Raw genomic sequence first — 20,773 nt, 5'->3', positions numbered from 1 at the left:
AAACTTCTTTATCCATTTTTCGCTTTCTGCGATATTGAACTTGTACCGTAAACGAGGTTCTTGTAAACAGAGCCGTCCCAAACTTTGGGGTGGCTGTGTCTTTTTGATTTCAATTTCCCTAAGCTATTGGACAATAAGTGGAAGTGCACTAGGCTCTGTTACTTTGTTTTTTAGATGTTTCAGGAAACACCATTCACTTCTCCAGAGTGGCTGTTGGCAATTAACATCCCGCCCTTCAGCATAACAAGGCTCCCAGTTCTCCATGGCCTGTTCTGCGTTTCTGGATTTTACACTTTTTTTCAGATGGCCCTTTTGACCGCGGGGAAGTGAGACTTTACTGTAGTGCAGATTTCCTTTGCAAGCTTGCTTGGTTGGCCAAAAAGGGCGTATGTATTTTTTCCTGAATATATTCAGGAAAAAACGCATACGCTCTTTTAGGCCAAGTGCATCATTGTGGACGTTCTGCCTCTTTTCCTATGCTTTACATGCAATTCCAATCTACCTCCTGAAATCGGTTTCCTGCAATTCTGCCCCGCTTTCAAGTCCTCTTGGCAGCCTTAGTTCAATATATTTTTGGACGATAGCTGTCATTTATAACTCTGCAGGTTTCTGAATTACAGTGCCCCTGAGCTCCTTTCTTCAACTCGCTTTCTTGTGAGCTGGCCGCAACACCGCAGGTCAGCTTCAGGCCCTAGTGTGGTTCCGGCATGGCACGCTGTGCCTTTGGTTAATTCCTCTTCCTGGTGGGAAATGAGAGTTAAATTTGCCCGTCCAGACACCTCCAGCTAGTCTCTCATTGGTTCTCCCTATTCCTGTTCATCTTCCGCAGAAATTGCAAACTGGGCCAAACAGGAGGTTAAAGGCACTGACTCTCCAAGTGGGGAGAGTGTTAGTAAAGCGTCTGGAATGTTGCACCCGAGTACCAGGGGACGAAAACTGAGACACATTTGAACACGTTTCCCTATCACACGGTGGATCATACTCTGGGTTCCACATGCATGTTTTAGCTGAAGGAAGAATCCCTTAAACCTGGAGAGTTGAGACTCATGGAATGAGTACCATGCAATATGACTTCAAAGGGTCTGCATTTGCTCACCGAACCTCACCAATCCTATCACTGCTGCATTTATGCCACTGTACACATGCTTGATTCTCTTTCGGAGACATATAAATCCATAGGTTTTAAGATTCTTACTAGTCAGGTATATTCTTAGGCGTTTAATATGGGGTGTTGAGTCAATTTCGTTGAGCAAGGAGTAGCTCTGGTCTATTACATATTTGGCTTATGGAACAGTATCTGTGCTAATTTCAATCTCTGGTTTTATGCAGCACCCCAACTCACCTTTCCCCTTAAGCAAGCATAAGTTGATTTTCTACATTTGAGACCCTGTTCTGTTTTGTAATTCAGTTCCTGTGTAGCCAAGTTTACATTCCGTGTAGTAGTGATATCTTATGATGTTTCTTTTTCTGTGTGACTTATTTCACTTAGAATCATCGTACCTGAATCCACTCCTTATGCTGCTATGGGCCTGATGACATAGATTTCATTGCTGAGTGATATTGCATTGTACGTAAGTACCACAACTTCTTTATCCATTTTTCGCTTCCTGTGATATTGAACTTGTACCGTAAACGAGGTTCTTGTAAACAGAGCCATCCCAAACTTTGGGGTGGCTGTGTCTTTTTGATTTTAATTTCCCTATGCTATAGGACCATAAGTGGAAGTGCCCTAGGCTCTGTTGCTTTGTTTTTTAGATGTTTCAGGAAACACCATACACTTCTCCAGAGTGGCTGTTGGCAATTTACATCGCGCCCATCAGCATAACAAGGCTCCCAGTTATTCATGGCCTGTCCTACCTTTCTGGATTTTACACTTTTTTCAGATGGCCCTTTTGACCGGGGGAAATTGAGACTTCATTGTAGTGCAGATTTCCTTTGCAAGCTTGCTTGGTTGGCCAAAAAGTGCGTATGCTTTTTTTCCTGAATATATTCAGGAAAAAACACATACGCCCTTTTTGGCCAAGTGCATCATTGTGGACGTTCTGCCTCTTTTTCTATGCTTTACATGCAATTCCAGTCTACCTCCTGAAATCGGTTTCCTGCAATTCTGCCCCGCTTTCAAGTCCTCTTGGCAGCCTTACTTCAATATATTTTTGGACCATAGCTGTCATTTATAACTCTGCAGGTTTGTGAATGACAGTGCCCCTGAGCTCCTTTCTTCAACTCGCTTTCTTGTGAGCTGGCCGCAACACCGCAGGATTGCTTCAGCCCCTACTGTTGTTCCGGCACAGCATGCTGAGCCTTTGGTTAATTCCTCTTCCTGGTGGGAAATGAGAGTTAAATTTCCCGTCCAGACACCTCCAGCTAGTCTCTCATTGGTTCTCCCTATTCCTGTTCATCTTCTGCAGAAACTGCAAACTGTTCCAAATAGGAGGTTAAAGGCACTGACTCTCCAGGTGGGGAGAGTGTTAGTAAAGCCTCTGGAATGTTGCACCCGAGTACCAGGGGACGAAAACTGAGACACATTTGAACACGTTTCCCGATCACACGGTGGATCATACTCTGGGATCCACATGCATCTTTTAGCTGAAGGAAGAATCCCTTAAACCTGGAGAGTTGAGACCCATGGAATGGGTACCATGCAATATGACTTCAAAGGGTCTGCATTTGCTCACCAAACCTCACCAATCCTATCACTGTTGCGCTTATGCTGCTGTACACATGCTTGTTTGTCTTTCGGAGACATATAAATGCATAGGTTTTAAGATTCTTACTAGTCAGGTATATGCTTAGTCGTTTAATATGGCGTCTTCAGTCCACTCCGTTGAGCAAGGAGTAGCTCTTGTCTATTACATATTTGGCTTATGGAACGGTATCTGTGCCAATTTCAATCTCTGGTTTCATGCAGAACCCCAACTCACCATTCCCCTTAAGCAAGCATATGTTGGTTTTCTACATTGGAGACACTGTTCTGTTTTGTAATTCAGTTCCTGTGTAGCCAAGTTTACATTCTCTGTAGTAGTGATAACTTATGATGTTTCTTTTTCTCTGTGACTTATTTCACTTAGAATCATCGTACCTGAATCCACTCATTAGGCTGCTACGGGCCTGATGACATAGATTTCATTGCTGAGTGATATTGCATTGTACGTAAGTACCACAACTTCTTTATCAATTTTTCGCTTTCTGCGATATTGAACTTGTACCGTAAACGAGGTTCTTGTAAACAGAGCCGTCCCAAACTTTGTCGTGGCTGTGTCTTTTTGATTTTAATTTCCCTAAGCTATAGGACCATAAGTGGAAGTGCCCTAGGCTCTGTTGCTTTGTTTTTTAGCTGTTTCAGGAAACACCATACACTTCTCCAGAGTGGCTGTTGGCAATTTACATCCCGCCCATCGGCATAACAAGGCTCCAGGTTCTCCATGGCCTCTCCTGCCTTTCTGGATTTTACACTTTTTTCAGATGGCCGTTTTGACCGGGGGGAAGTGAGACATCATTGTAGTGCAGATTTCCTTTGCAAGCTTGCTTGGTTGGCCAAAAAGGGCGTATTTATTTTTTCCTGAATATATTCAGGTAAAAACTCATACGCTCTTTTAGGCCAAGTGCATCATTGTGGACGTTCTGCCTCTTTTCCTATGCTTTACATGCAATTCCAATCTACCTCCTGAAATCGGTTTCCTGCAATTCTGCCCCGCTTTCAAGTCCTCTTGGCAGCCTTAGTTCAATATATTTTTGGACGATAGCTGTCATTTATAACTCTGCATGTTTCTGAATGACAGTGCCCCTGAGCTCCTTTCTTCAACTCGCTTTCTTGTGAGCTGGCCGCAACACCGCAGGTCAGCTTCAGGCCCTAGTGTGGTTCCGGCACGGCATGCTGTGCCTTTGGTTAATTCCTCTTCCTGGTGGGAAATGAGAGTTAAATTTGCCCGTCCAGACACCTCCAGCTAGTCTCTCATTGGTTCTCCATATTCCTGTTCATCTTCTGCAGAAACCGCAAACTGTTCGAAACAGGAGGTTAAAGGAACTGACTCTCCAAGTGGGGAGAGTGTTAGTAAAGCGTCTGGAATGTTGCACCCGAGTACCAGGGGACGAAAACTGAGACACATTTGAACACGTTTCCCGATCACACGGTGGATCATACTCTGGGTTCCACATGCATGTTTTAGCTGAAGGAAGAATCCCTTAAACCTGGAGAGTTGAGACCCATGGAATGGGTACCATGCAATATGACTTCAAAGGGTCTGCATTTGCTCACCGAACCTCACCAATCCTATCACTGTTGCGCTTATGCCGCTGTACACATGCTTGATTCTCTTTCGGAGACATATAAATGCATAGGTTTTAAGATTCTTATTAGTCAGGTATATTCTTAGGCGTTTAATATGGGGTGTTGAGTCCACTTCGTTGAACAAGGAGTAGCTCTTGTCTATTACATATTTGGCTTATGGAACGGTATCTGTGCTAATTTCAATCTATGGTTTTATATAGCACACCAACTCACCTTTCCCCTTAAGCAAGCATAAGTTGGTTTTCTACATTTGAGACCCTGTTCTGTTTTGTAATTCAGTTCCTGTGTAGCCAAGTTTACATTCCGTGTAGTAGTGATATCTTTTGATGTTTCTTTTTCTGTGTGACTTATTTCACTTAGAATCATCGTACCTGAATCCACTCATTATGCTGCTACGGGCCTGATGACATAGATTTCATTGCTGAGTGATATTGCATTGTACGTAAGTACCACAACTTCTTTATCCATTTTTTGCTTTCTGTGATATTGAACTTGTACCGTAAACGAGGTTCTTGTAAACAGAGCCGTCCCAAACTTTGGGGTGGCTGTGTCTTTTGATTTTAATTTCCCTAAGCTATAGGACCGTAAGTGGAAGTGCCCTAGGCTCTGTTGATTTGTTTTTTGGATGTTTCAGGAAACACCATACACTTCTCCAGAGTGGCTGTTGGCAATTTACATCCCGCCCATCAGCATAACAAGGCTCCCAGATCTCCATGGCCTGTCCTGCCTTTCTGGATTTTACACACTTTTCAGATGGCGCTTTTGACCGTGGGGCAGTGAGACTTCATTGTAGTGCAGATTTTCTTTGCAAGCTTGCTTGGTTGGCCAAAAAGTGCAAATGCCTTTTTTCATGAATATATTCAGGAAAAAACGTATATGCCCTTTTTGGCCAAGTGCATCATTGTGGACCTTCTGCCTCTTTTTTTATGCTCTACTTGCAATTCCAGTCTACCTCCTGAAATCGGTTTCCTGCAATTCTGCCCCACTTTCAAGTCCTCTTGGCAGCCTTACTTCAATATATTTTTGAACGATAGCTGTCATTTATAACTCTGCAGGTTTGTGAATCACAGTGCCCCTGAGCTCCTTTCTTCAACTCGCTTTCTTGTGAGCTGGCCGCAACACTGCAGGATTGCTTCAGGCCCTAGTGTGGTTTCGGCATGGCACGCTGAGCCTTTGGTAAATTCCTCTTCCTGGTGGGAAATGAGAGTTAAATTTGCCCGTCCAGACACCTCCAGCTAGTCTCTCATTGGTTCTCCCTATTCCTGTTTATCTTACGCAGAAATTGCAAACTGGGCCAAACAGGAGGTTAAAGGCACTGACTCTCCAAGTGGGGAGAGTGTTAGTAAAGCGTCTGGAATGTTGCACCCGAGTACCAGGGGACAAAAACTGAGACACATTTGAACACGTTTCCCGATCACACGGTGGATCATACTCTGGGTTCCACATGCATGTTTTAGCTGAAGGAAGAATCCCTTAAACCTGGAGAGTTGAGACCCATGGAATGGGTACCATGCAATATGACTTCAAAGGGTCTGCATTTGCTCACCGAATCTCACCAATCCTATCACTGCTGCGTTTATGCCACTTACACACGCTTGATTCTCTTTCAGAGACATATAAATTCATAGGTTTTAAGATTCTTACTAGTCAGGTATATTCTTAGGCATTTAATATGGGGTGTTGAGTCCACTTCGTTGAGCAAGGAGTAGCTCTTGTCTATTACATATTTGGCTTATGAAACGGTATCTGTGCTAATTTCAATCTCTGGTTTTATGCAGCACCCAACTCACCTTTCCCCTTAAGCAAGCATAAGTTGGTTTTCTACATTTGAGGCCCTGTTCTGTTTTGTAATTCAGTTCCTGTGTAGCCAAGTTTACATTCCGTGTATTAGTGATATCTTATGATGTTTCTATTTCTGTGTGACTTATTTCACTTAGAATCATCGTACCTGAATCCACTCATTATGCTGCTACGGGCCTGATGAGATAGATTTCATTGCTGAGTGATATTGCATTGTACGTATGTACCACAAGTCATTTATCCATTTTTTGCTCTCTGTGATATTGAACTTGTACCGTAAACGAGGTTCTTGTAAACAGAGCCGTCTGAAACTTTGGGGTGGCTGTGTCTTTTTGATTTTAATTTCCCTAAGCTATAGGACCATAAGTGGAAGTGCCCTATGCTCTGTTGCTTTGTTTTTTGGATGTTTCAGGAAACACCATACACTTCTCCAGAGTGGCTCTTGGCAATTTACATCCCACCCACCAGCATAACAAGGCTCCCAGTTCTCCATGGCCTGTCCTGCCTTTCTGGATTTTACACGTTTTTCAGATGGCCCGTTTGACCGGGGGGCAGTGAGACTTCATTGTAGTGCAGATTTCCTTTGCAAGCTTGCTTGGTTGGCCAAAAAGAGCGTATGCATTTTTTCCTGAATATATTCAGGAAAAAACGCATACGCTCTTTTTGGCCAAGTGCATCATTGTGGACGTTCTGCCTCTTTTCCTATGCTTTACATGCAATTCCAATCTACCTCCTGAAATCGGTTTCCTGCAATTCTGGTCCACTTTCAAGTCCTCTTGGCAGCCTTACTTCAATATATTTTTGTACGATAGCTGTCACTTATAACTCTGCAAGTTTGTGAATTACAGTGCCCTTGAGCTGCTTTCTTCAATTCGCTTTCTTGTGAGCTCACCGCAACACCGCAGGATTACTTCAGGCCCTAGTGTGGTTCCGGCACAGCACGCTGAGCCTTTGGTTAATTCCTCTTCCTGGTGGGAAATGAGAGTTAAATTTGCCCGTCCAGACACCTCCAGCTAGTCTCTCACTGGTTCTCCCTATTCCTGTTCATTTTCCGCAGTTATTGCAAACTGGGCCAAACAGGAGTTTAAAGGCACTGACTCTCCAAGTGGGGAGAGTGTTAGTAAAGCTTCTGGAATGTTGCACCCATGTACCAGGGTACGAAAACTGAGACATATTTGAACACATTTCCCGATCACACGGTGGGTCATACTCTGGGTTCCACATGCTTGTTTTAGCTGAAGTAAGAATCCCTTAAACCTGGAGAGTTGAGACCCATGGAATGGGTACCATTCAATATGACTTCAAAGGGTCTGCGTTTGCTCACCGAACCTCACCAATCGTATCACTGCTGCGTTTATTCCGCTGTACACACGCTTGATTCTCTTTCGGAGACATATAAATCCATAGGTTTTAAGATTCTTACTAGTCAGGTATTTTCTTGGGTGTTTAATATGGCGTCTTGAGTCCACTTCATTGAGCAAGGAGTAGCTCTTGTCTATTACATATTTGGCTTATGGAACGGTATCTGTGCTAATATCAATCTCTGGTTTTATGCAGCACCCCAACTCACCTTTCCCCTTAAGCAAGCATAAGTTGGTTTTCTACATTTGAGACCCTGTTCTGTTTTGTAATTCAGTTCCTGTGTAGCCAAGTTTACATTCCGTGTAGTAGTGATATGTTATGATGTTTCTTTTTCTGTGTGACTTATTTCACTTAGAATCATCGTACCTGAATCCACTCATTATGCTGCTACGGGCCTGATGACATAGATTTCATTGCTGAGTGATATTGCATTGTACGTAAGTACCACAACTTCTTTATCCATTTTTCGCTTTCTGTGATATTGAACTAGTACCGTAAACGAGGTTCTTGTAAACAGAGCCGTCCCAAATTTTGGGGTGGCTGTGTCTTTTTGATTTTAATTTCCCTAATCTATAGGACCATAAGTGGAAGTGCCCTAGGCTCTGTTGCTTTGTTTCTTAGATGTTTCAGGAAACACCATACACTTCTCCAGAGTGGCTGTTGGCAATTTACATCCCGCCCATCAGCATAACAAGGCTCCCAGTTCTCCATGGCCTGTCCTGCCTTTCTGGATTTTACACTTTATTCAGATGGCCGTTGTGACCTGGGGGCAGTGAGACTTCATTGTAGTGCAGATTTCCATTGCAAGCTTGCTTGGTTGGCCAAAAAGGGCGTATGCATTTTTTCCTGAATATATTCAGGAAAAAACGCATACGCCCTTTTTGGCCAAGTGCATCATTGTCGACGTTCTGCCTCTTTTCCTATGCTTTAAATGCAATTCCAGTCTACCTCCTGAAATCGGCTTCCTGCAATTCTGCCCCGGTTTCAAGTCCTCTTGGCAGCCTTAATTCAGTATATTTTTGGACGATAGCTGTCATTTATAACTCTGCAGGTTTGTGAATTACAGTGCCCCGAGCTCCTTTCTTCACCTTGCTTTCTTGTGAGCTGGCCGCAACACCGCAGGATTGCTTCAGGCCCTAGTGTGGTTCCGGCAAAGCACACTGAGCCTTTGGTTAATTCCTATTCCTGGTGGGAAATGAGAGTTAAATTTGCCCGTCCAGACACCTCCAGCTAGTCTCTCATTGGTTCTCCCTATTCCTGTTCATTTTCCGCAGATATTGCAAACTGGGCCAAACAGGAGGTTAAAGGCACTGACTCTCCAAGTGGGGAGAGTGTTAGTAAAGCGTCTGGAATGTTGCACCCAAGTACCAGGGGACGAAAACTGCGACATATTTGAACACATTTCCCGATCACACGGTGGGTCATACTCTGGGTTCCACATGCTTGTTTTAGCTGAACGAAGAATCCCTTAAACCTGGAGAGTTGAGACCCATGGAATGGGTACCATGCAATATGACTTCAAAGGGTCTGCGTTTCCTCACCGAACCTCACCAATCCTATCACTGCTGCGTTTATGCCGCTGTACACACGCTTGATTCTCTTTCGGAGACATATAAATCCATAGGTTTTAAGATTCTTACTAGTCAGGTATATTCTTAGGCGTTTAATATGTGGTGTTGAGTCCACTTCGTTGATCAAGGAGTAGCTCTTGTCTATTACATATTTGGCTTATGGAACGGTATCTGTGCTAATTTCAATCTCTGGTTTTATGCAGCACCCCAACTCACCTTTCCCCTTAAGCAAGCATAAGTTGGTTTTCTACATTTGAGACCCTGTTCTGTTTTGTAATTCAGTTCCTGTGTAGACAAGTTTACATTCCGTGTAGTAGTGATAACTTATGATGTTTCTTTTTCTGTGTGACTTATTTCACTTAGAATCATCGTACCTGAATGCACTCATTATGCTGCTACGGGCCTGATGACATAGATTTCATTGCTGAGTGATATTGCATTGTAGGTAAGTACCACATCTTCTTTATCCATTTTTCGCTTTCTGTGATATTGAACTTGTACCGTAAACCAGGTTCTTGTAAACAGAGCCGTCCCACACTTTGGGGTGGCTGTGTCCATTTGATTTTAATTTCCCTAAGCTATAGGACCAGAAGTGGAAGTGCCCTAGGCTCTGTTGCTTTGCTTTTGGATGTTGCAGGAAACACCATACACTTCTCCAGAGTGGCTGATGGCAAGTTACATCCCGCCCATCAGCATAACAAGGCTCCCAGTTCTCCATGGCCTGTCCTGCCTTTCTAGATTTTACACTTTTTACAGATTACCCTTTTGACCGGGGGAAGTGAGACTTCATTGTAGTGCAGATTCCATTTGCAAACTTGCTTGGTTGTCCAAAAAGGGCGTATGCGTTTTTTCCTGAATATAATCAGGAAACAAAGCATACGCCCTTTTAGTCCAAGTGCATCATTGTGGACGTTTTGCCTCTTTTCCTATGCTTTACATGCAATTCCAGTCTACCTCTTGAAATCGGTTTCCTGCAATTCTGCCACGCTTTCAAGTCCTCTTGGCAGGCTTACTTCAATATATTTTTGGACGATAGCTGTCATTTATAACTCTGCAGATTTGTGAATTACAGTGCCCCTGAGCTCCTTTCTTCAACTCGCTTTCTTGTGAGCTGGCCGCAACACCGCAGGGTTGCTCCAGGCCCTAGTGTGGTTCCGGCATGGCACGCCGAGCCTTTGGTTAATTCCTCTTCCTGGTGGGAAATGAGAGTTAAATTTGCCCGTCCAGACACCTCCAGCTAGTCTCTCATTGGTTCTCCCTATTCCTGTTCATCTTCCGCAGAAATTGCAAACTGGGCCAAACAGGATTTTAAAGGCACTGACTCTCCAAGTGGGGAGAGTGTTAGTAAAGTGTCTGGAATGTTGCACCTGAGTACCAGGGGATGAAAACTGAGACACATTTGAACACGTTTCCCGATCACACGGTGGATCATACTCTGGGTTCCACATGCATGTTTTAGCTGAAGGAAGAATCCCTTAAACCTGGAGAGATGAGACCCTTGGAATGGGTACCATGCAATATGACTTCAAAGGTCTGCATTTGCTCACCGAACCTCACCAATCCTATCACTGCTGCGTTTATGCTGCTGTACACACGCTTGATTCTCTTTCGGAGACTTATCAATGCATAGGTTTAAGATTCTTCCTAGTCAGGTATATTCTTAGGTGTTTAATATGGGGTGTTGTGTCCACTTCGTTGAGCAAGCAGTAGCTTTTGTCTATTACATATTTGGCTTATGGAACGGTATCTGTGCTCATTTCAATCTCTGGTTTCATGCAGCACCCCAACTCACCTTTCCCCTTAATCAGGCATAAGTTGGTTTTCTACATTTGAGACCCTGTTCTGTTTTGTAATTCAGTTCCTGTGTAGCCGAGTTTACATTCCGTGTATTAGTGATATCTTATGATATTTCTTTTTCTGTGTGACTTATTTCACTTAGAATCATCGTACCTGAATCCACTCATTATGCTGCTACAGGCTTGATGACATAGATTTCATTGATGAGTGATATTGCATTGTACATAAGTACCACAACTTCTTTATCCATTTATCGCTTTCTGTGATATTTAACTTGTACCGTAAACGAGGTTCTTGTAAACAGAGCCGTCCCAAACTTTGGTGTGGCTCTGTCTTTTTGATTTTAATTTCCCTAAGCTATAGGTCCATAAGTGGAAGTGCCCTATGCTCTGTTGCTTTGTATTTTAGATGTTTCAGGAAACACCATACACTTCTCCAGAGTGGCTGTTGGCAATTTACATCCCGCCCATCAGCATAACAAGGCTCCCAGTTCTCCATGGCCTGTCCTGCCTTTCTGGATTTTACACTGTTTTCAGATGGCCCTTTTGACCGGGGGGCAGTGAGACTTCATTGTAGTGCAGATTTCCTTTGCAAGCTTGCTTGGTTGGCCAAAAAGGGCGTATGCGTTTTTTCCTGAATATATTCAGGAAAAAACGCATACGCCCTTTTTGGCCAAGGGCATCATTGTGGACGTTCTGCCTCTTTTCCTATGCTTTACATGCAATTCCAGTCTACCTCCTGAAATTGGTTTCCTGCAATTCTGCCCCGCTTTCAAGTCCTCTTGGCAGCCTTACTTCAATATATTTTTGGACGGTAGCTGTCACTTATAACTCTGCAGTTTTGTTAATTACAGTGCCCCTGAGCTCCTTTCTTCAACTCGCTTTCTGTGAGCTGGCCGCAACACCACAGGATTGCTTCAGGCCCTAGTGTGGTTCCGGCACGGCACGCTGAGACTTTGGTTAATTCCTCTTCCTGGTGGGAAATGAGAGTTAAATTTGCCCATCCAGAAACCTCCAGCTAGTCTCTCATTGGTTCTCCCTATTCCTGTTCATCTTCCGCAGAAATTGCAAACTGGGCCAAACAGGAGGTTAAAGGCACTGACTCTCCAAGTGCGGAGAGTGATATTAAAGCGTCTGGAATGTTGCACCAGAGTACCAGGGGACGAAAACTGAGACACACTTGAACACGTTTCACGATCACACGGTGGATCATACTCTGGGTTCCACATGCATGTTTTAGCTGAAGGAAGAATCCCTTAAACCTGGAGAGTTGAGACCGATGGAATGGGTACCATGCAATATGACTTCAAAGGGTCTGCATTTACTCACGGAACCTCACCAATCGTATCACTGCCGCGTTTATGCTGCTGTACACACGCTTGATTCTCCTTCGGAGACATATAAATCCATAGGTTTTAAGATTCTTACTAGTCAGGTATATTCTTAGGCATTTAATATGGGGTGTTGAGTCCAGTTCGTTGAGCAAGGAGTAGCTCTTGTCTATTACATATTTGGCTTATGGAACGGTATCTGTGCTAATTTCAATCTCTGGTTTTATGCATCACCCCAACTCACCTTTCCCCTTAAGCAAGCATAAGTTGGTTTTCTACATTTGAGACCCTGTTCTGTTTTGTAATTCAGTTCCTGTGTAGCCAAGTTTACATTCCGTGTATTAGTGATAACTTACGAATTTTCATTTTCTGTGTGACTTATTTCACTTAGAATCATCGTACCTGAATCCACTCATTATGCTGTTACGGGCCTGATGACATAGATTTCATTGCTGAGTGATATTGCATTGTACATAAGAACCACAACTTCTTTATCCATTTTTCGCTTTCTGCGATATTGAACTTGTACCCTAAACGAGGTTCTTGTAAACAGAGCCGTCCCGAACTTTGGGGTGGCTGTGTCTTTTTGATTTTAATTTCCCTAAGCTATAGGACCATAAGTGGAAGTGCCCTAGGCTTTGTTGCATTCTTTTTTGGATGTTTCAGGAAACACCATACACTTCTCCAGAGTGGCTGTTGGCAATTTACATCCCGCCCATCAGCATAACAAGGCTCCCAGTTCTCCATGGCCTGTCCTGCCTTTCTGGATTTTACACTTTTTTCAGATGGCCCTTTTGACTGGGGGGCAGTGAGACTTCATTGTTGTGCAGATTTCCTTTGCAAGCTTGCTTGGTTGGCCAAAAAGGGCGTATGCGTTTTTTCCTGAATTTATTCAGGAAAAAACGCATACGCCCTTTTTGGCCAAGTGCATCATTGTGGACGTTCTGCCTCTTTTCCTATGCTTTACATGCAATTCCAGTCTACCTCCTGAAATCCGTTTCATGCAATTCTGCCCCATTTTCAAGTCCTCTTGGCAGCCTTACTTCAATATAGTTTTCGACGATAGCTGTCATTTATAATTATGCAGATTTTTGAATGACAGTGCCCCTGAGCTCCTTTCTTCAACTCGCTTTCTTGTGAGCTGGCAGCAACACCGCAGGTTTGCTTCAGGCCCTAGTGTGGTTCCGGCATGGCACGCTGAGCCTTTGGTTAATTCCTCTTCCTGGTGGGAAATGAGACTTAAATTTGCCCGTCCAGACACCTCCAGCTAGTCTCTCATTAGTTCTCCATATTCCTGTTCATTTTCCACAGAAATTGCAAACTGGGCCAAACAGGAGGCTAAAGGCATGACTCTCCAAGTGGTGAGAGTGTTAGTAAAGCGTCTGGAATGTTGCACCCGAGTACCAGGGGTTGAAAACTGAGACACATTTGAACACATTTCCCGATCACACGGTGGATCATACTCTGGGTTCCACATGCATGTTTTAGCTGAAGGAAGAATCCCTTAAACCTGGAGAGTTGAGACCCATGGAATGGGTACCATGCAATATGACTTCAAAGGGTCTGCATTTGCTCACCGAACCTCACCAATCCTATCACTGCTGCGTTTATGCCACTGTACACACGCTTGATTCTCTTTTGGAGACATATAAATCCATAGGTTTTAAGATTCTTACTAGTCAGGTATATTCTTATGCGTTTAATATGGGGGGTTGAGTCCACTTCGTTGAGCAAGGAGTAGCTCTTGTCTATTACATATTTGGCTTATGGAACGGTATCTGTGCTAATTTCAATCTGTGGTTTTATGCAGCACCCCAACTCACCTTTCCCCTTAAGCAAGCATAAGTTGGTTTTCTACATTTGAGACCCTGTTCTGTTTTGTAATTCAGTCCCTGTGTAGCCAAGTTTACATTCCGTGTAGTAGTGATATCTTATGATGTTTCTTTTTCTGTGTGACTTATTTAACTTAGAATCATCGTACCTGAATCCACTCATTATGCTGCTACGGGCCTGATGACATAGATTTCATTGCTGAGTGATATTGCATTGTACGTAAATCCCACAACTTCTTTTTTTTTTTTTAAACATCTTTATTGGAGCATAATTCCTTTACAATGGTATGTTAGTTTCAGCTTCACAACAAAATGAATCAGTTATATATATACATATGTTCCCATATCTCTTCCTGCTTGCGTCACCCTCCCTCCCACCCTCCCTATCCCACGCCTCCAGGCGGTCACAAAGCACCGAGCTGATCTCCCTGTGCTATGCAGCTGCTTCCCACTAGCTATCTATTTTAGGTTTCGTAGTGTATATATGTCCATGCCTCTTTATTGCTTTGTCACCGTTTACCCTTCCCCCTCCCCATAGCCTCAAGTCCATTCTCTAGTAAGTCTGTGTCTTTATTCCTGTTTCACCCCTAGGTTTTTCATGACATTTTTTTTTCTTAAATTCCATATATATGTGTTAGCATACGGTATTTGTCTCTCTCTTTCTGACTTACTTCACTGTGTATGACAGACTCTAGGTCTATCCACCTCATTACAAATAGCTCAATTTCGTCTCTTTTTATGGCTGAGTAATATTCCATTGTATATATGTGCCACATCTTCTTTATCTATTCGTCCGATGATGGACACTTAGGTTGTTTCCATCTCTGGGCTATTGTAAATAGAGCTGCAATGAACATTTTGGTACATGACTCTTTTTGAATTATGGTTTTCTCAGGGTATATGCCCAGTAGTGGGATTGCTGGGTCATATGGTAGTTCTATTTGTAGCTTTTTAAGGAACCTCCATACTGTTCTCCACAGTGGCTGTATCAATTTACATTCCCACCAACAGTGTAAGAGGGTTCCCTTTTCTCCACACCCTCTCCAGCATTTATTGTTTCTAGATTTTTTGATGATGGCCATTCTGACTGGTGTGAGATGATATCTCATTGTAGTTTTGATTTGCATTTCTCTAATGATTAGTGATGTTGAGCATTCTTTCATGTGTTTGTTGGCACTCTGTATATCTTCTTTGGAGAAATGTCTATTTAGGTCTTCTGCCCATTTTTGGATTGGGTTGTTTGTTCTTTTGTTATTAAGCTGCATGAGCTGCTTATAAATTTTGGAGATTAATCCTTTGTCAGTTGCTTCATTTGCAAATATTTTCTCCCATTCTGAGGGTTGTCTTTTGGTCTTCTTTATGGTTTCCTTTGCTGCGCAAAAGCTTTTAAGTTTCATTAGGTCCCATTTGTTTACTTTTGTTTTTATTTCCATTTCTCTAGGAGGTGGGTCAAAAAGGATCTTGCTGTGATTTATGTCATAGAGTGTTCTGCCTATGTTTTCCTCTAAGAGTTTGATAGTTTCTGGCCTTATATTTAGGTCTTGAATCCATTTTGAGCTTATTTTTGTGTATGGTGTTAGGGAGTGATCTAATCTCATACTTTTACATGTAGCTGTCCAGTTTTCCCAGCACCACTTATTGAATAGGCTGTCCTTTCTCCACTGTACATTTCTGCCTCCTTTGTCAAAGATAAGGTGACCATATGTGCGTGGGTTTATCTCTGGGCTTTCTATCCTGTTCCATTGATCTATATTTCTGTTTTTGTGCCAGTACCATACTGTCTTGATTACTGTAGCTTTGTAGTATAGTCTGAAGTCAGGAAGCCTGATTCCTCCAGCTCCATTTTTCGTTCTCAAGATTGCTTTGGCTATTCGGGGTCTTTTGTGTTTCCATACAAATTGTGAGATTTTTTGTTCTAGTTCTGTGAAAAATGCCAGTGGTAGTTTCATAGGGATTGCATTGAATCTGTAGATTGCTTTGGGTAGTAGAGTCATTTTCACAATGTTGATTCTTCCAATCCAAGAACATGGTATATCTCTCCATCTATTTGTATCATTTTTAATTTCTTTCATCAGTGTCTTATAATTTTCTGCATACAGGTCTTTTGTCTCCTTAGGTAGGTTTATTCCTAGGTATTTTATTCTTTTTGTTGCAATGGTAAATGGGAGTGTTTTCTTGATTTCACTTTCAGATTTTTCATCCTTAGTGTATAGGAATGCCAGAGATTTCTGTGCATTAATTTTGTATCCTGCTACTTTACCAAATTCATTGATTAGCTCTAGTAGTTTTCTGGTAGCATCTTTAGGATTCTGTATGTATAGTATCATGTCATCTGCAAACAGTGACAGCTTTACTTCTTCTTTTCCGATTTGGATTCCTTTTATTTCCTTTTCTTCTCTGATTGCTGTGGCTACAACTTCCAAAACTATGTTGAATAAGAGTGGTGAGAGTGGGCAACCTTGTCTTGTTCCTGATCTTAGTGGAAATGTTTTCAGTTTTTCACCATTGAGGATGATGTTGGCTGTGGGTTTGTTATATATGGCCTTTATTATGTTGAGGAAAGTTCTCTCTATGCCTACTTTCTGCAGGGTTTTTATCATAAATGGGTGTTGAATTTTGTCAAAAGTTTTCTCTGCATCTATTGAGATGATCATATGGTTTTTCTCCTTCAATTTGTTAATATGTTGTATCACGTTGATTGATTTGCGTATATTGAAGAATCCTTGCATTCCTGGAATAAACCCCACTTGATCATGGTGTATGATCCGTTTAATGTGCTGTTGGATTCTGTTTGCTAGTATTTTGTTGAGGATCTTTGCATCTATGTTCATCAGTGATATTGGCCTGTAGTTTTCTTTCTTTGTGACATCCTTGTCTGGTTTTGGTATCAGGGTGATGGTGGCCTCGTAGAATGAGTTGGGGAGTGTTCCTCCCTCTGCTATATTTTGGAAGAGTCTGAGAAGGATAGGTGATAGCTCTTCTCTAAATGTTTGATAGAATTCGCCTGTGAAGCCATCTGGTCCTGGGCTTTTGCTTGTTGGAAGATTTTTAATCACAGTTTCAATTTCAGTGCTTGTGATTGGTCTGTTCATATTTTCTATTTCTTCCTGATTCAGTCTTGGCAGGTTGTGCCTTTCTAAGAATTTGTCCATTTCTTCCACGTTGTCCATTTTATTGGCATAGAGTTGCTTGTAGTAATCTCTCATGATCTTTTGTATTTCTGCAGTGTCAGTTGTTACTTCTCCTTTTTCATTTCTAATTCTATTGATTTGAGTCTTCTCCCTTTTTTTCTTGATGAGTCTGGCTAATGGTTTATCAATTTTGTTTATCCTTTCAAAGAACCAGCTTTTAGTTTTATTGATCTTTGCTATCGTTTCCTTCATTTCTTTTTCATTTATTTCTGATCTGATTTTTATGATTTCTTTCCTCCTGCTAACTTTGGGGTTTTTTTGTTCTTCTTTCTCTAATTGCTTTAGGTGCAAGGTTAGGTTGTTTATTCGAGATGTTTCCTGTTTCTTAAGGTAAGATTGTATTGCTATAAACTTCCCTCTTAGAACTGCTTTTGCTGCATCCCATAGATTTTGAGTCGTCGTGTCTCCATTGTCATTTGTTTCTAGGTATTTTTTGATTTCCCCTTTGATTTCTTCAGTGATCACTTCGTTATTAAGTAGTGTATTGTTTAGCCTCCATGTGTTTGTATTTTTTACAGATCTTCTCCTGTGATTGATATCGAGTCTCATAGCGTTGTGGTCGGAAAAGATACTTGATACAATTTCAATTTTCTTAAATTTACCAAGGCTTGATTTGTGACCCAAGATATGATCTATCCTGGAGAATGTTCCATGAGCACTTGAGAAAAATGTGTATTCTGTTGTTTTTGGATGGAATGTCCTATAAATATCAATTAACTCCATCTCATTTAATGTATCATTTAAAGCTTGTGTTTCCTTATTTATTTTCATTTTGGATGATCTGTCCATTGGTGAAAGTGGGGTGTTAAAGTCCCCTACTATGAATGTGTTACTGTCGATTTCCCCTTTTATGGTTGTCAGTATTTGCCTTATGTATTGAGGTGCACCTATGTTGGGTGCATAAATATTTACAATTGTTATACCTTCCTCTTGGATCGATCCCTTGATCATTATGTAGTGTCCTTCTTTGTCTCTTCTAATAGTCTTTGTTTTAAAGTCTATTTTGTCTGATATGAGAATTGCTACTCCAGCTTTCTTTTGGTTTCCATTTGCATGAAATACCTTTTTCCATCCCCTTACTTTCAGTCTGTATGTGTCTCTAGGTCTGAAGTGGGTCTCTTGTAGACAGCAAATATATGGGTCTTGTTTTTGTATCCATTCAGCCAATCTGTGTCTTTTGGTGGGAGCATTTAGTCCATTTACATTTAAGGTAATTATCGATATGTGTGTTCCCATTCCCATTTTCTTAATTGTTTTGGGTTTGTTATTGTAGGTCTTTTCCTTCTTTTGTGTTTCTTGCCTAGAGAAGTTCCTTTAGCAGTTGTTGTAGAGCTGGTTTGGTGGTGCTGAACTCTCTCAGCTTTTGCTTGTCTGTAAAGGTTTTAATTTCTCCATCAAATCTGAATGAGATCCTTGCTGGGTAGAGTAATCTTGGTTGCAGGTTTTTCTCCTTCAACACTTTCAATATGTCCTGCCACTCCCTTCTGGCTTGCAGAGTTTCTGCTGAAAGATCAGCTGTTAACCTTATGGGGATTCCTTTGTGTGTTATTTGTTGTTTTTCCCTTGCTGCTTTTAATATGTTTTCTTTGTATTTAATTTTTGACAGTTTGATTAATATGTGTCTTGGCGTATTTCTCCTTGGATTTATCCTGTATGGGACTCTCTGTGCTTCCTGGACTTGATTAACTATTTCCTTTCCCATATTAGGGAAGTTTTCAACTATAATCTCTTCAAATATTTTCTCAGTCCCTTTCTTTTTCTCTTCTTCTTCTGGAACCCCTATAATTCGAATGTTGGTACGTTTAATGTTGTCCCAGAGGTCTCTGAGACTGTCCTCAGTTCTTTTCATTCTTTTTTCTTTATTCTGCTCTGCAGTAGTTATTTCCACTATTTTATCTTCCAGGTCACTTATCCGTTCTTCTGCCTCAGTTATTCTGCTATTGATCCCATCTAGAGTACTTTTAATTTCATTTATTGTGTTGTTCATCGTTGCTTGTTTCATCTTTAGTTCTTCTAGGTCCTTGTTAACTGATTCTTGCATTTTGTCCATTCTATTGTCCATTCTATCTCCAAGATTTCGGATCAACTTTACTATCATTATTCTGAATTCTTTTTCAGGTAGACTGGCTATTTCCTCTTCATTTGTTAGGTCTGATGGGTTTTTATCTTGCTCCTTCATCTGCAGTGTGTTTTTCTGTCTTTTCATTTTGCTTATCTTACTGTGTTTGGGGTCTCCTTTTTTGCAGGCTGAAGGTTCGTAGTTCCTGTTGTTTTTTGTGTCTGTCCCCAGTGGCTAAGGTTGGTTCAATGGGTTGTGTAGGCTTCCTGGTGGAGGGTACTAGTGCCTGTGTTCTGGTGGATGAGGCTAGATCTTGTCTTTCTGGTGGGCAGGTCCACGTCTGGTGGTGTGTTTTGGGGTGTCTGTAGACTTATTATGATTTTGGGCCGCCTCTCTGCTAATGGGTGGGGTTGTGTTCCTGTCTTGCTAGTTGTTTGGCATAGGATGTCCAGCACTGTAGCTTGCTGGTCGTTGAGTGAAGCTGGGTGCTGGCGTTGAGATGGAGATCTCTCGGAGATTTTTGCTGTTTGATATTATGTGCAGCTGGGAGGTCTCTTGTGGATCAGTGTCCTGAAGTTGGCTCTCCCACCTCAGAGGCACAGCACTGACTCCTGGCTGCAGCACCAAGCGCCTTTCATCCACAGGGCTCCTTAATTTGGGATGATTCGTTGTCTATTCAGGTATTCCACAGATGCAGGGTATATCAAGTTGATTGTGGAGCTTTAATCCGCTGCTTCTGAGGCTGCTGGGAGAGATTTCCCTTTCTCTTCTTTGTTCTCACAGTTCCCAGGGGCTCAGCTTTGGATTTAGCCCCGCCTGTGCGTGTAGGTCGCCGGAGGGCGTCTGTTCTTTGCTCAGACAGGACGGGGTTAAAGGAGCCGCTGATTCAGAGGCTGTGGCTCACTCAGGCCCGGGGGTAGGGACGGGCACGGAGTGTGGGGTGGGCCTGCGGCGGCAGAGGCCGACGAGACGTTGCAGCCTGAGGCGCGCCTGTGCGTTCTCCCGGGGGAGTTGTCCCTGGATCCCGGGACCCTGGCAGTGGCGGGCTGCACAGGCTCCCCGGAAGGGCGTGTGGCTAGTGACCTGTGTTCGCACACAGGCCTCCCGGTGGCGGCAGCAGCGGCCCTAGCGTCTCATGTCTGTCTCTGGGCTCCGCACTTTTAGCCACGGCTCGCGCCCGTCCCTGGAGCTCTCTCAAGCAGCGTTCTTAATCCCCTCTCCTCGTGCACCAGGAAACAAAGAGGGACGTAAAAGTCTCTTGCCTCTTCGGCAGTTCCAGACTTCTCCCCGGACTCTCTCCCGGCCAGCCGCGGTGCATTAACGCCCTGCAGGCTGTGTTCACGCCGCCAACCTCAGTCCTCTCCCGGCGCTCCGACAAAAGCCGGAGCCTCAGCTCCCAGTCCCGCCCGCCCCGGCGGGCGAGCAGACAAGCCTCTCGGCTGGCGAGTTCCGGTCGGCCCGATCCTCTGCGCTGGAATCTGTCCGCTTTGCCCTCCGCACCCCTGTTGCTGTGCTCTCCTCCGCGGCTCCCAAGCTCCCCCAC

The sequence above is a fragment of the Orcinus orca genome, chromosome 1, assembly GCF_937001465.1.
Source record: "Orcinus orca chromosome 1, mOrcOrc1.1, whole genome shotgun sequence".
Classification (NCBI taxonomy): Eukaryota; Metazoa; Chordata; class Mammalia; order Artiodactyla; family Delphinidae; genus Orcinus; species Orcinus orca.
The sequence above is the reverse complement of the archived record's forward strand: the minus strand, read 5'-3'. Positions refer to the sequence as shown.